This window comes from Zonotrichia leucophrys, chromosome 7, assembly GCF_028769735.1.
Source record: "Zonotrichia leucophrys gambelii isolate GWCS_2022_RI chromosome 7, RI_Zleu_2.0, whole genome shotgun sequence".
NCBI classification, from domain to species: Eukaryota; Metazoa; Chordata; class Aves; order Passeriformes; family Passerellidae; genus Zonotrichia; species Zonotrichia leucophrys.
The window spans coordinates 22,573,911-22,589,317 of NC_088177.1; the positions used below are offsets into that span (position 1 = coordinate 22,573,911).

At 41.4% G+C, this 15,407-nt stretch overlaps 1 protein-coding gene across 4 annotated transcripts in view; it reads left to right on the forward strand.

Annotated features, from left to right (window-relative positions):
• The first annotated feature begins 12,634 nt into the window (after positions 1-12,634).
• The window catches only part of SESTD1 (SEC14 and spectrin domain containing 1), a 49,965-nt gene continuing 47,192 nt past the window's right edge, over positions 12,635-15,407 (forward strand). For 2 of the 4 annotated variants that reach the window (XM_064717963.1, XM_064717965.1), the window contains exon 1: positions 12,635-12,775. The gene's annotated coding sequence lies outside the window, so the exon portion shown is untranslated. Of the gene's footprint in view, positions 12,776-12,906; positions 13,049-15,407 lie in introns of those variants that run through there. The other 2 variants (XM_064717964.1, XM_064717967.1) reach the window with 1 other exon arrangement.

The window sequence follows — 15,407 nt, forward strand, 5'->3', positions numbered from 1 at the left end:
TTCTCCCTCACTGCTTTCTTCCTCCTTGCTTCAGTGAAATATTTTTCTAATATTTAAGTTCATCTGCCAATTGCAAATGGGAATAATTACTTCACTTAGTTTTATATTTTCAAGTTCCAGGGCATAAATTTAAGCTGGTGTTTATTACAGACTTCTAAACTTAGAAACCATATATTTTTGCTGTCAGTAAAAACCTGACAGAATGGTTATACTTCCCCATCTTCATAAACACGGTATTTCCTAAAATATTAGGAAGCTGTTGTTTCTTTTGCAGTTAACTTTTGATGCTAAGCTCTAATAAATACTCAGAAACGTTTGAGAAATTCCATATACTGCTAAATACTTCCATATAGTGCAAAGCATCATTGAATCTTCAAATTTGTTCTTACTTAGATTATATGAGCTGATACCTCTCCTCTCATTACAGGCTGAGCACATGCTCTAGCTGTTCTAACACGTACAAGGTCATCAATTGCCTCACTCTTGTTTACAGCATGCAGAATTATGTTAAATGCCTCTGCCATACCCAAAAGAGTGGCTTATCTTTCAGTGAGATTTTATGTCTAAAATGAGGCACCAGAAGTGATTGGCAATTTGAGATCAATTTGTGTGAGCAGGCTACGTTCCTCCCCTCTCCTTTCCTCTGGGGTCAGGGATGCAATTGGTAAAAGTGCTTATAATGCTCCTTCCTCATTCTAAATGTGGGTGCTTGGCAGGATATTCTTCAGAGGGATCTCTGATGGCTTTAGATGCTTTCTTGCTCTTACTCTGAGATGTTCTGGAGTTATTCATTTTGAGCCCTAAGGCTTGGCTCATTTGTTCTGGCTTTTGTTTAAAGAGGGGAAGGAATCATGAACTGTAGTCTTTTCTGTGAACCCTGGATAGTAGCAATTGTTTGTGGGAGAAATTAAATAGATTTAATTTTAATTTTTGCAATCTGAAATGGCTGATAGGACATGGTAATTACCTTAGCATAGTCCTTAAACTATGCTAAATTTCACAAAATACGAGAAAGAAGTCTGAAATTTAATAGAACTAACTGGTAGTTCAGGTATGATTTTTAAAAGGTACTACACCTCCTATTGACATAACTTATTTTTCCTTTCAATATGCATGACTTGCTGCATTACTAATGCATGAAAATATACCTTGTTCTTTCTTAGACAGGTAAAGTTTTTCTTAATACTCCTATCTATAGTCTCTGCCTACTTAATGCTTAAGCCCCAACATACTAACTTCACATTGTGGTTTTTCAGTGATCCTCAAGATATTAATTTGCAAACTGTATTTCTATAGGTCTCTGCCATGTACTAATCTCTCAGTGGAAATGCTTGTCTGTTATTTAGCTCACCATACTTTTCTAGACCACTTTCCAATGATGAAGTTTCTAAGTGATCAACTGTTACTTCCAGTAATAAAAAAATAGCATGTCATTACCATTTAGCACCAACTGCAAGGATTTAATTTTAAACCATTACTCCTTTCCCTGACTGAAGAAATGCCTCTGCAATAATTTTTAACCTTTCATCAGCATAATTGCTAAATAATTAACAATGGTTAAATTATGAGAACCTGAGAGATTTGAAAATTATTACTGAAGTATGTATTTCACCAAAGCAATGACCTATATGCATCTGCTTCAAAATAAAAGCAAACTATAATTACTAGCAGCAGCAGCATTAAGTCTTTTTATGTGCTTATTCCCAAGTCAGCTGCCTTTGGTCCTGTGTTAGGGCATAAACCCATCTCACTGCACAGGACTACTGTGTGCTGAGGCTGAGCTCTCCTTCTCCAAGGTTATCTCATAATGCTTTGCAATGCCTTCATTTCCATTAATACAAATTAGTTATTCCACAGAATAAGCCATGGAAAACAATGTAAAGGCTCTACAATACCTTTCTAATTTTATGGCAGATATTATTTCCTTTCTTCTGTTAGCTGAGCTGATTTGCATTTGCATGCTGAGCTTTTCTTTAGTTTCTCCAGTCTCATCAATGAGCTCCATGTGCTGATTTGGAATCTGCCTTTTGTACCCCATTTAGGAGCTGACAGTCCTCAGTCTCTCCCTCCTGTCCCAGCCCTGTGAGTCATCAGGATTCACTCACTCTCCTTTGTCTCCGAACTTGGGTTGAAAGCTGCACAGTCTGCTGCCATCCTGCTGACCCACTAATCTGCCTTCCAACAATGTATGTCCTCTCCTGCCCTTTGTTCCAGGCACTCCCATTCTTTCTCCACTCTCCACAATCTCAACGTTTCTCCTGCAGCTCTGTGTAACAAGGGGGAGAACAGGAGGTATTTGCTGGTGGGGGTAGGAGAAACCATGGGAGCATGAATGTGCAGCATAAATCTGTCAGAAGCCTGGCTGATCCCTAAATTATTTATTTTTTCAGGTCCTTCTCAAGTTCATCCTTTGGGTAAATGTTTGTATTCCAAGCAGTTTTTGGTAAAATCATGGTGAGTTCACAGTGAATTTCACTCACCATTTTGAGAGTGTGGATATATCTTATATTTAATCACATACCTGCATCTCCCCTGTCCACAATATTCTTTCCACTCTGGTAGTGCTTCTGGTGGTGAATGTGACTCGACAGCTATAACTACCCTTTGAACTGCAATTCCCAATTTCAGTTTCATCCAAGCATCTCAACAGCCACTTCTTTCTTTCTGCATTCTTTCATATATTACAGTGCCATTCATATTCACTCAATTTCTTTTATTCCTGAGGTTTTAGGGGAAGTAGTGGCAAAGAGCTTTTGTTTTGTTTTTTTCTGTTAGAGGTTCCAAGTACACAGTCTGCTGAACTATCAGTAGTGTCTATACAATTCTAATGACCCTTCACTCCTGTCACTTTATTTATGCCTTTGAGCTGTTTAAATCAGAGGCACCTGGCTGGAAACAAAGTGAAGTGGCTGCCTGAGCCGTTTTTACAAATAAAAGTAATGTGTCTGGTGCTTCAACTAAATCCCCACCACTTCCTCCCAGAGTATTTAGCACAAGGGTGTTCAGCAGGCTTTGGCTTTGTTGAACACCTGCTCAGAAAACCTGCTGACTCCCAGAGGCCCCAGGAGCACAGCAGCCCCTTCATGCTTGCTTTTGAAAATGTTGGTCTAACACCAGCACAACGCTGTGATGCTCTCCCACAAAGTCCTCTAAATGCAAATTTTAATCAACGCCATTTCCTCATAAATCAGTCCCTCTAGCTTTGTAATTATCAGCACCAGCTCTGGATTGTCATTACACCTCTCATACTGATGTCCAGATTGAAAGTGATATCTTCCTGTGCTGCACAGGAAAGGATTATCACTTAGCTGCTCTATCAGGGATCTGAGAATAGGATATGAAGCTGATTAGCACACCTTCCTCTCTCCTGTGCACAAGGTTCCACCACTGCAGTTCTCCTGCTGTAAAGCTATATATTTTTTATTCCTCATTTGAAACAACCCAAATAAACAAAATCTTCATTAAGCTTGTGCAGTACTTTCATTTATAGCTATTTTAATGGAAGTTGAACAAATATCAGCCTTATTTTATTGTGCAGTTCACAAGTAATATGGCCATAATTGCTGTTTCCCTTTCCTCCTGTGCTAACATTTTTGCAGTCTCCTACTTTTTCTGAGCTACTGAAAACCTCTAGGTCAATAAAAAGAAAGTGATTTTTTGCTGGAATGACATACAGATGCCTAAGCTATCAAAACCACTATGAAATAATTTCCCTCTAGAGCAAAAAAGATGTGAAATTTCTTGGCAAGAAAGTGCATATACTGTTTCATAGCTAGAATTAAAAAAAGTATGATTTTTATATTATAATTATTTGGAAGATAATTGTGCGCATCCTGTTTTCATTACCAATATACAGAGCTGCTTTATTGATTTAATTATGTCAAAATAAAATGCTTCTATTAGATTGTTTAGTTTCCTTATGATTGGATGTAACTTGGTTATAACTATTATATATATATTATTGGTAATGTTTATTTTTAATATAATAATGAAAATGAGAATATGGTCTCATTAAAAAGCACAATCCTTTTACTGCAACAAATGGTAAATATTTTGCATCTTTTATAAAATTTATTTCCAATTCTTTTAACAGAGAGTCTTAAATAGATTTTTGTGAAGTGGTGAGAAAAATCTATCCTTTTGCATTTAAACCTGAAATTAGAAATGGAGATTATATTTTTAACAGATTGTATAGTAATTCAGCACTTAGGATACTGTAGTTTGTTAACAATTTTGGGAACCATACTCTGCCAGGGAAGCCTAGAAAAGTAATTGAAAAAATGCATGGTGGCCACTGATAAAAATAAAAATATTAGTTAATATGCAGAACAGAAAAACTTTACATTTATTCAAGGGGGGAAATTTTAAAACATAATCTGGATTAAACCCAAACACAATTTTTTATTTACCAAGTATGACAAAAATAATGCTTAGGGAGGGTTTTGTTTTCTGTTTTGCTTTGCTGCAGATTAACTGCTGTGAATGTTCCAAACTGCATATCCACATCCTGCTCCCTGTGAGAAGCAGAGAAATGCCACACATTTTCAGTTGTCATCTGAGAGGGATCCTACACACTGGCTCTGGAGGTAAACTGCCTTTGGTTAGAACAGCTTGGGTCTGGACTCAAATGGATGCTTTACAGAGCAGAGGTATCCAAAGACAGGTTTGTTGGTTTGACTCATCTTTCATTCAGCTCATTGTGCTGTTCCAAAAGACTGCTGATAAATGGAAATATGCTTTTAAGTCTTATATAATTTGTATACTTATATGATTTATGGGTGATCTAAAGCTCAAAACTGCCAGTGGAGCTACAGAAATGCTTGAGAGGAACAGGCCTCCTTGTCACCAGAGGCAACCTATACAAGATTTGCACTCTGGTGCTAAAAGTATGTCTATTTCTGCAAATATTTTACTGAAACAAGCAACTTCATATACATAAGTAGTCAACTTCAAACAAGAACACTAATTGTACTGATGAGGCTCAGCAGGACTGAAACAAGAATTATGAAAAGACTTTTCTTCCTGTTCTATCAAAAATGGTTTAATTTCTTACAATGGGTTGAAAATGAAAAAGAAGGAAGGAAGGAGTTGTACATAACTTCAGGGTAATGTTTGTGCAACTGAGAAATGCTGGTTGATGTCAAAGCATTTCTGTGTTACTAAATATCACAGCATAGGTGTAACCTGCCGCAGGAAAATGTTTGAAGAGAAGGATTGATAGCAGGAAAGGCACAATGGACCGATTGAGTACTGTGAGGGAAGGGCATTTATGACTTACCAGGAAGGATTTACTTTTAACTTAGGCTAGATTTTGATGAATATTTCCTTTGATGGAAAGTGCTGGATAAATCAACTTTGTAGGGAGGAAAAGAAGCTGGTTTTGATCTTAGTTATTTCTCCAGCCTAGCTCACTGTGTGACAGCGCAAATTAAAATGCATAACAAAAAGCAGTGGCAAGAAGGGCAGGTGAAAGTGAAGTTAGGGCTTATCAAAGTGTGTCTGAGCTGGCCCCCCATGGAGGAAAGCCTCTTTAGAGAGACATGTACCAACAGAGGCATGGGCAGGCAGAATGGGTGCATTGAGAGCCCTTTGAGCAAACCCAGACCGTGCTTGGTAGGAGGGAGAGGCAGGGAGGAAACCTAAACAGAGAAATAAATGCTTAATGAAGTTTCTGCTGTTAGCAGGAGGCCAAGCTGAGCAGGCTGCTTGCTTCCCTCATGGCACAACACTGAAGTGTAGACTCCAGGCACTAGGCAGGCCAGCAAGTCTGAGTCCAGAAAAGGGCTCCATTCAGCTGGAGAGGTGCTGAGGAGGGTTTACAGAAGAGTGGGCACTTGCACTGGTGACAACAACCTGCAGGCTCAGGGACCTCCTTCCGTGAGGGCTCGTAGGTGGCCAGGCAGTGAAAACATCGGGGGCCTGCTTATCCTAAAGAAGGTTTAAAACATACTGGTTTGGACTGTATAAGCTTAGCATGCTCGTGAATTTTAAGAAGGAAGGTTCATCAGGACAATCTGCTGCTATGTCAGGATAAAGAAAACTGAGAGTTTAATTCATAGTACATTGCGTTTTCAATCTGCTCCCTGGTACATGGGAAGAATATGAGGGATTTTAACTATCTTCTCTTTAGAAAGGATCATTTGCTGATATAAAATTTGCTATGAGTCTCTAAGGGAAGGGAGTTTTATCTTTTTTTTACATATAGAAATGTAAATTTCCACATTTTGCAAAATTTTATGTAGAGTAACTTAGTATATGATAATATTCTTTAACAATATTTGTTTTTATCAAGGGTTTTCAGTATTACCTTATTAAGTAAAAATTGTTGCATGATTTTACTAATCTCTGCCCTATTTTCTTCTCTCTCAGTATGAGCTGTTCTGAAATTATGTTCATGTACTAGAAGACAAAGTGCCAAGTACCTAATTTAGTACTCAGCAGTTGCATCCAAATTTTAGTTATTGTATAACACCAAATACTCTAAAGATGACACGCTCAAGAAATACTTGCCTCAGACTGGAAAATTATCAGCACTTTGGATTAGACAGTATTACTCAAATTCCATTTAAATTGCACGTTATTCTCCAGGTGGCCTGAATGACTTTAACAACCTGTTTGTGACCTCCGTGACTAAGATAACTATTGCAGCCTGACTGCCTACAATTGTGCAGAAAAAAAAAGGTACAGGAAGAGTTTTAGAAACTACTTGTGAACTATGCAAAAAAACCCCAACAAAACAAGGATCAATCAGTGGGATTTTAAAACACCTATGTGGATTAGAAACATGTACTGTGATTAGGCTCCCAAGGCTTTTGGATGTGTTTGAAAATCCTTGCCATTTTGACAAAGATTTCAGAAATAATTTGTTGAGGATAAACATACTTCATTATATTGGAAATTACCCTTTCAAAATGCATTAAAGAAAAGCTTGCACACACAAGTTTTGATAAAGCAGTGAGAAAAATACTCCATGCATTCCGAGATGCTTAATTTTTTAATTATAGCTACAGGTTATAATTACTTTCTTTGGAAAAATAGTTGGATTTTTAGCCATGATATTCTCCCTGTCTTGAAGAGAATGTCTGATTCTGGGTGAACAGTGAATATTGAGTAATTGAACATCAAATAACACTGAATCTCTATAAAATAAGCTCTTTTTGACACAAAGGGTTGCAATTTAAAGCTTCTACATGTACATAATAAACTATGAAGTCAGGTAGTTCTAAGGACATCTATACAGATACAGAGAAGAATTTTAACCAGCTCAGCAACTCACTCCTAAAAATTACTTTTCTCTGAAAGTGAAGATCTCTGCCTCTTATTGCCTCTAAAAATAGCTCATATTATTTATCCTCTTTCAATTCACTTTTGCTAACAATGATTGTGATTAGTGTTAGTGTATAACCTAACCTTGAAGCATGCTGTTGTTTGTAATGTAAGAAACTCAAGCAATATGAAGAGGAACCTATGCAGAACCTTTACTTATTTGTATAAATGAATAGTTTTTGTCAATGTAGAAAGAAGATTTATTTAGGCTTAGAGAAAAGGCTATTATTGGGAAACTCCTTTCAGTTTATCCTCTTTCCAAACCCCTCTAAAGAAATGAGGTTTTATCTCAAGAAGGTCCTTGGTAACATCACCATGTCAGAACTGTGCTAAAATGTAGAATTACACAATAATGCACACAAAAATTGTAAAGCTGTCTTTGTCTTCCCCTTTTCTAAGACCACACAAAGTAACAGGTACAGTACAGGACACCCAATTCTCAATCCCTGACCAACATTGCCATCTAACCTCTTTTATGCTGTGAGCATTTTGCTAATAGTTAATTTTGAAGCTGGAAATGAAATGTAAATCTAATGTAAGCAGAAATGGTGGTGGTACTGAGTGTGGCTGCCTCTGCAGTGCTAATACACTCCATGGCTGAAGAGCAAGGCAGCTGCAGGGAGATGGTGATTGAGTCTCGTTAGAAAAATCCCTGTTCTTTCCTTTTTTGTGGTGCAAGCAGAAGAATGCATCATGGAGCTGCAGATATGGTTCCAGGAGAATATTAGATGCTTTGCAGAGGAGTCATTCAAAATGTCATTGCCTACCAGCTCTCTCTCTGTTTTACCTCTACAGTGAGCATTTCAGAGTCACGTCTTCTCACATCTGCTATGCCTCATGTGATAACAAGTATGGTAAGTACAGCTCCTCTTCTTCAGCAAACACCAGCAGTAATCCCTGATCAGATTGAGGCACTGGGAGACAGAGTATGCTGCAGACATCCCACCAAACCTGCTCAGTGGTATGGCACAAACACCAAACAGAACAAGAAAATTGGTCCTCGTGTCCTTCCCCTGTGGCCACAAACATGACCTGAGATGTGCCCATCTCCATTCTGCTGCTGTGTACCTTCTAGGATCCCTGCCCTTGTATCCCAGGTCATGTTTGTGCCCACAGGGGAAGGACATGAGAAGTGGCTTTCTTATTATGTCAGGTGCTGTGCAGAAAGGAAGGCATTCCCCCTTGTATCAAAAATGCTTGGGGTCTACTGCCAGCCATAAACCATTTTCCCTTCGCAAGATGAAATAAATTTGTAAGGAAAATATGTAAATTTCATATTTAAGAAATCTGAGAAGCAAAAGACTAAGCACGGATAGCTTTGCTTACTTTTAAATATTTCTCAGGAAATGCAGCCTTTAAGCTTCTATTTTATTTTATACAAGACCAAGTTATGAAGACTGCATTTCACAGAAAATAAAGAGTAACTAAAAAAGGTAACAAAGTCACTGCTGAGTTTGCTGCAGGAAGGACAACCCAACAGCCTCCAGTACTTGGAAGGACATGATGAGATCCAGGGATACTTTATTGTTTCTACCTGAACATTAAGAAGCACATGAAAAAAACCCACAAAACACTCCAGATTCTTCAGAATTTTGCAAAGTTTCATACTGCTGTATCTCATTACAGGCATATCATTAATACCTTTATAAAATGAAGGGTTTATCTTTTTTATATATAATTGAACTGAAGAACGTCGAAATCATGATGAAGCTTTTAAAATATTGTTTTACACACCCTCTGATAAGTACAATAAAACAGATCCTTCAAAACCTGCTAGTGTTGCCTACACAGAGTGCCAGGCTTTCAGCCTGTGCTAGTCAGTAAACAAAATCTCATGGGTTTGGGCTATGTGGGACTCGAGTTTCAAATTCTATTAAGAGCACAATTTAAGGCTTTGTTGTAATTGTTTCAGGAGAAACAATCACTCCTCAGTTCAGGATTAAAACCTAGTATTTGTGTTTAAAGGGGCATTTCAAATCTCACTGCTAATAGGTGAATGTGGCTTACCTTCAGAAGCCAGTGAATGGTAGGTCATGTACTGAATTCCACAGATCTTTTGTTTGTTTCTGTGATGTTTTGAGTGTGCACTGAATGCTTGTATTTTTCTGTCACTTTCACTTCCCAAACCTCCTGATACTGTTTGTCCTCATAGAAGGGGCTTTTTTTCGCTGTTTTTCCAACATGATTCTGGCTGTATGACAAATGCATAAGGTTTTAAAGTGGTACATGCCTCTCCTTACCTGTGAGTATGATGATAACATCTTGTCATGATCAGAAAGCTCCATATGGAAAACATTCCACAGCTTTTATTTACAATCATTGCTGCCAGTCTATACTTACCCCACTGCATGTAGTTATTTGCTTATTTTCAGTATATACCTTTTATGAACTAGTCTGCTCTGTAAGTTACATCTCTTGCCAGTACACTGGATGCTGCTGGCTTACATTAATTTTACTGCTCACATTCATTTTTGTGCTACAAGTGAAATCAATTGCCTGTCTCTTGCAGGGAGATGTGGATGCAAATAGCAAGCAAGGTAAATCGTTCCAGGTGGAGGATTTCCAGCCCACCAAGCAAGGCTATGCCTGCTTGCTATGCCTGGCAGCACCTCCCTTGCCCAGGGGCAAGTGGAGCAAGAGGGAAGGTGTATCACAAGCCTGTGGGGTGCTACACAGGATGGCCAGAGTCACATTTGTGTGACCAGTGCCACCATGAGTTGGTGTCCAGTAGAAGTGTATGGGGGTTTTGTTTGTTTTTCTTTGAAGGCTGATTTTTCTAGAAGAGCAACGACTGAAGCTGGAAGCAGTAACTCTGTTGTGAGAGCTCTGCTCTGCCTTGTAACAAAGGCTCTGTTGTGCTGGCACGCAGCACAGTGCCCAAAGCTCGGGATGTTTTCAGCCTATTTGCTTTCATTTGTGTTTGAGTTAATCTGGCACAGCTGCTGGAGAATAACACCATATATTAAGGGTCATTTTAATCAAATGGATCCTTGATACTCTGATTTCTTCCTACTGGCAGTTTGCATGGAAAGGCAATTAACTACAACTCTAAACTGATGGCATGACCTTAAAAAAATTAATTGTGTCAGATTCTGTCCTGGCAACTCGTTCAGAAGAGTATGCATGGAAAAGAAAAGTCAGAAAATCTGTTGCAATGTCTTTATATCTACACTAGTATATTTCCAACCAGAGTACAAATGAGTGACTTTTGGGTATTTCTGTCTTATGGAAGGCACTGCAAGAATTCTGTCCCTCCTCTGCAGGAGAGGCCTTGTTCTGACCTTGAGAAAAGACTCCAGTTAACACCAGAAAAATGGAGAAATAGGGTTTATGTCCTTTTGGCCTGAATTCCTTTGCCTCTCCCTTCTCTTTTCTCTCCCACTCTTCTCCTCTCTCAAAAGTAACCATAAGAAAATTTATTAGTATTAATGAGTTCATGTGTACTGAAAATTTGAGATTTACAAGGCAAAGCAAAACCACCCACTCTATAGTATAGACTATGTGATAGGAATATCAGTGTAATAACTGCATATAGATAACATTACAGAGCGTAATAACATAACAGAGTGTAATAACTGCACTGTGGAGGATCTTAGACATGTGAAATAAGAAAGAGAAATTCATGTATGACAATCAGCTGTAGTTTTTCCTTTGTTGATTTTTGTCTTTCTCCTTTTAAAGATATGTCAGCGATTCCCACTGAGCTTTCACATGTGTTGGGCAACAGATCACTTACCTAGTGTTCTGAATTACTATTTGTCCTTCAGTCAGAGCTTACAAAGATGCAGCCTGAGGGATCTCAAGTAAATATTGATGAATAGTGAAAGCTTCTATTATCTCAACTTTTGCCCACAAGTATGTAATAAGCATAAATGGGGAAGAGTGATCTAAAAGTTCTATCTGGCACATTCTTAAATCATTAGTGAACACACTTAAAATAGTGCTAAAGTTTTCCTCTTTTCATAAAATAAAAAATAATTTATTTGGTTCTGTAAAGCAATTACTTTTGTTGAGAAGCTGATGAAGGTAATTTATCTCTGTTTATCTCTACAGGTTGTGAAGGAAGTAATTTTGCCTTTCCTCTTTCTTTGCTGCTGCTGTTTTAAGTATTCTTCCAGGAAAGAAAGGCCCAACAGACAAGGTATGTTCTCAAGGCCGGCAGGCCTCATCTGAAAATCTGAATGACAATATCTTTAGCTCGTGCATGTCCAGTGGGTGGTGTTGCTGAGAGAGGGACAGCTTTGTGAGTGAACAGCAGCCAGGGATGAGCTCAGTGCCACAGGCGAGCCCCGATGGTGATGGTGAGGGTGATGGCTGCAGCAGATGTTGGCTGGACAGCAACCAGCAAAGGCGGTGAACAGAGGTGGTTCTGCAAACTCTTGTTTGAGGGAAAGACGAAGCAGTTGCAGACTCTGTGAGACAGTTTTCACATTCAGAATGAGATTCAGTAAATTATATTCAACTGCTCTGGAAAAACCAGGAGCAAAATTATGATTAAGATAGAGTTTGCAGAAGCCAATTTTTTTAAGAGCCATTAGGTTACCTAATGATGTATTCAGCTAGGAGACTCAAGACTCCAATCTATCCTAGAGTGGTTAGGCTGAATGCAAGGCAAGTGTCCCAGCCAGCTTTCTTCACAGAATTTCTTTCTGCATTTTTGCTTCTATTATTTTAATCTTGGCATTACAGAGTTTTAGGGTGTTTGTCTAGGAGCTTAGACAGACAATGGGTTATTATCTGCCATCGGAGGGGAAACAAAATACACACGTCAGTGCTGAATTGGACTAAATGATCCTCGTGGGTCCCTTCCAAGTCAGGGTATTCTGTGATTACATTCAGGATATTCTGCGATACTGTGAGTGCTCAAGTGTTGGTGATGAACGGCCCTGCGGCAGCCGACACCTGCCTGAGGCACTCGCACGTTCACCTGGGAGCCGCTGGGCTCGCAATGAGCTCGCACAGCGCGTCTCTCCACAGAGCAGAGCGGCAGTACTGTTACCTTAACGCGGCTGCCAGCGCTGCAAACTCGGCAGTCGGACGGACCGCCGCTTGTCCCACTCTGGGTGTTTATCACGCCGTCCGTAGCTGCGGGGTCGGCCCGCGGGCGCATTGCTCGGCCGGGCCGCATTGTGTGCCGGCGGCCGGGGCGGGGCGGCTCGGGCCGAGCGGCCGCGGCGGCTCCGCGCGGGGCGGGCGGGCGGCTCCGCGCCCGGGGCGGGGGCGGCGCTGAGCGGGGCAGCGGAGCGGGGCGGGCCCGCCAGCGCCCGGCGCTCGCCGTCTCCTTGCCGACGGAGGAGGGGTCGGAGCCGCCCCCGTCCCCAGGGGCTGCCGCCGGGCTAGCGAGGCGGTGCGAGGCGGCCGAGGTTCGCCGCCGCAGCCCGGCCGGAGCGGGCGGGTCCAGGCTCCGCCCCGCGCCCTCCCAGCCCGGGCACCCGCAGCGCCGCATCGGGTGAGTACCGCGCTCCGGAGCGGCTCTGCCCCGGCCCCAGCCCCGCGGAGGGCGGCGCAGGCCCTGCGGCCTGGCCGCGCTTTGTTCCCGGGCGGGGCGCTCCGCTCTGCTCTGCCGTGCGGCCGCGGCTCCGGCTCTCCCGAGCGGTGGGGCCGTGCTGCAGAGCGGCCCCGGCTGCGAGCTCGCCCCGCTCCCGCTCGCTGCCCCGCCGTGCGCGCCGCTCGCCTGCCAGGGCACGACGCTCGGTGCAGCCCGGGGGAACCCGCGCAACAGGTTCGGGCATTGTTCGAGCCGCCGCGACGGACGTGGCGGCGGGGGGGCTGCCCGGGGGGCTCCCGAGGGGCCGCCGCCGAGGGAATGCTTGCCTTTGTGCGGGCGCCGCCGCGGGTGTCGCGGCAGGCCCGGCCGGGAAGGAGAGGGCTGCGGGCGAGGGGAGGCAGTCGGGGCGGGATTGGCTCCCGGCGAGGATTGTGGCGGTGCGGGGCCGCCCGTCCGTCCGGCGGGCTGGGGACGAGTCACGGCCGTGTCACTGCCGCCGCGTCGGGCGCTCCTGGCTTTCTGGAAGCGCTGCCTGGTCGGGAAGCTGATTCACTGCTGAAGACGTGGTTGCTCATAGCTGTGGTTACCCTTTCTTTGATTTTTCACACGTCTATTGTCCAGCAGTTTTGTCCTCTCCCCCTCAATTGCAGTGTCCTTTGCTACCCCCTAACAGAGCTTTTTAGCCAGGCAATTCTACGAAGGAGCTGCACTAAAGCATTGGTTTTGTTAAAGAATTTAAACGAGTGTATGGAAGCAAGAGTGGAAACAATTAGGGGACAGTGGTTCTTTATTTTTTTTACTTTTTGTAAGTTTTATAATGAGCACAGTTGATGAGGTTTATGTGGGTATGTATTAATAGATGCTTTTGTCTGTTGCTCTCTCATCTTTCTGCATCCCAAAGGAAATATTGGTCCTCTCCATTTTTAGTATTGCAGTGTCTGCAGTGTCCTCACAATTGGATCCTGATTTTGTTCATGCATTAAAATTCACAGTGATGAGGAAGTACTGGGTTTTTCCCCCTTTTCTCCCTTACATGACATTGCTGCTAAGACATTCAGTGTTTAGTAAATAATGAATGCTGTTACTACTTTATAGGATTACTGGTAGTTATTAATTACTGTGCTAATAAGGGTTCCCCTTTATCTGAATATGAGCATTTATAGTCCTAACACCATTGTCTGTACCAAGCAGAAACTGAAGGGAGAAAAGGGGGAAGGTGGACTACAGAACAGAGCTGAAGCTTGCTCAGAGAGGCCTACGGCTTGCTGAGGTGCTGGTCATGCCTTGCTCTTTCAGGAGAAAAGCAGCGAGGCAGAGCACTGGAACAGAGGAGATTGTGGAATCTTCCCCTCTGGAGACATCAAACCCCCTGCCTGGGCTGGGTCAGCGCCAGCAGTCACCCAGGCATGTGTCCAAACGGGGTTCCATTAGAACCATTCAAATAAATGATCTCCAGAGGTCCCTTCCAATCTTAATAATCCTGTGATTCTGTGAAAATCTTTCACCAAAACTGAAAGTAATTACAATGTGGTATTAGGGGTGGATTTTCGGATTTTGTACAATTCTTCATTGATTGCTGCTTGAGGAGTGCTGTAAAATCATCTCAGCTGACTGTTTTTCCTGGAGTAGTTTACTAATCAATGATATTTTGTGTGAAGTTTAATTGACCAGTAACATCTGTTTTCCTAGAAAAACATATTTAAAAAATAAAATATATGTATTTTTAAATTTGTAGGCTGTAATTTTAAATTGGCTATGGATTCAAATTTCTCAGTTAAACTTATGTAAACAAGGGAAATTCACATAGTTCCGTCATTTTCTGTCAATAAAATAAAGGAGTCAGGTGAATTTCAGCTCAGTTTCAGTTGGCTGTTGCTTGAGAGTGGCGGTAGGAAGGGAAACGAGAGGAATTTCTGTTCTTTAATACAGTGCTACCTAATTGTCAAGAATCTTTAGGAATGGATTATTAAGAGCAACGTCTTTATTCCCCAGTGATGATGGGTGGGGAAATACAGAACACCTTCAATAGGCAGCTTCTGATAAAGTAGATAGAGCCTATCCTGGAAATGATGTTGCAGGATTTCCAGTGTGAATGTACTGAAGATGTCTCAAGGACTTGCTGTTTGTGTTTTTGTTCCCAATCTATAGGTGTGTCCTCTTGCCTTCTCTCCTCATCTTTTGAGGCTGACTAGAAAATTTCCATTAATAGGAGGGCATTTTTAATTTAAAATTTACTGTGAGTTAGATTACTGTAATAACTGATCTATCAGAATTACTGTAAAACCAGTGAAGTGTGTTTGTCATCTTGAATTTGCCTTTTACACAGTATACACTAATTTGAACTTCTGGGGTTTTGTTGTTGGTTTTCATTTAATGGGTGGAATTTGATCGAGTTACAAGGTTTCAAGCAAGTCTTACAACATGTGCTCAGGTTTAACATTTGATGCTTATGTGTTAATTCCACATCTTCTAATATAAAGAGAGGCTATTTGTATTTTCTTACTAAAATTATACTTTGCCTTTTAAAATTTTATAGCCGTGAGTACCTTTGTAGAAATACCTTCTTCCTCTTCACAAAACATCTACTAACACT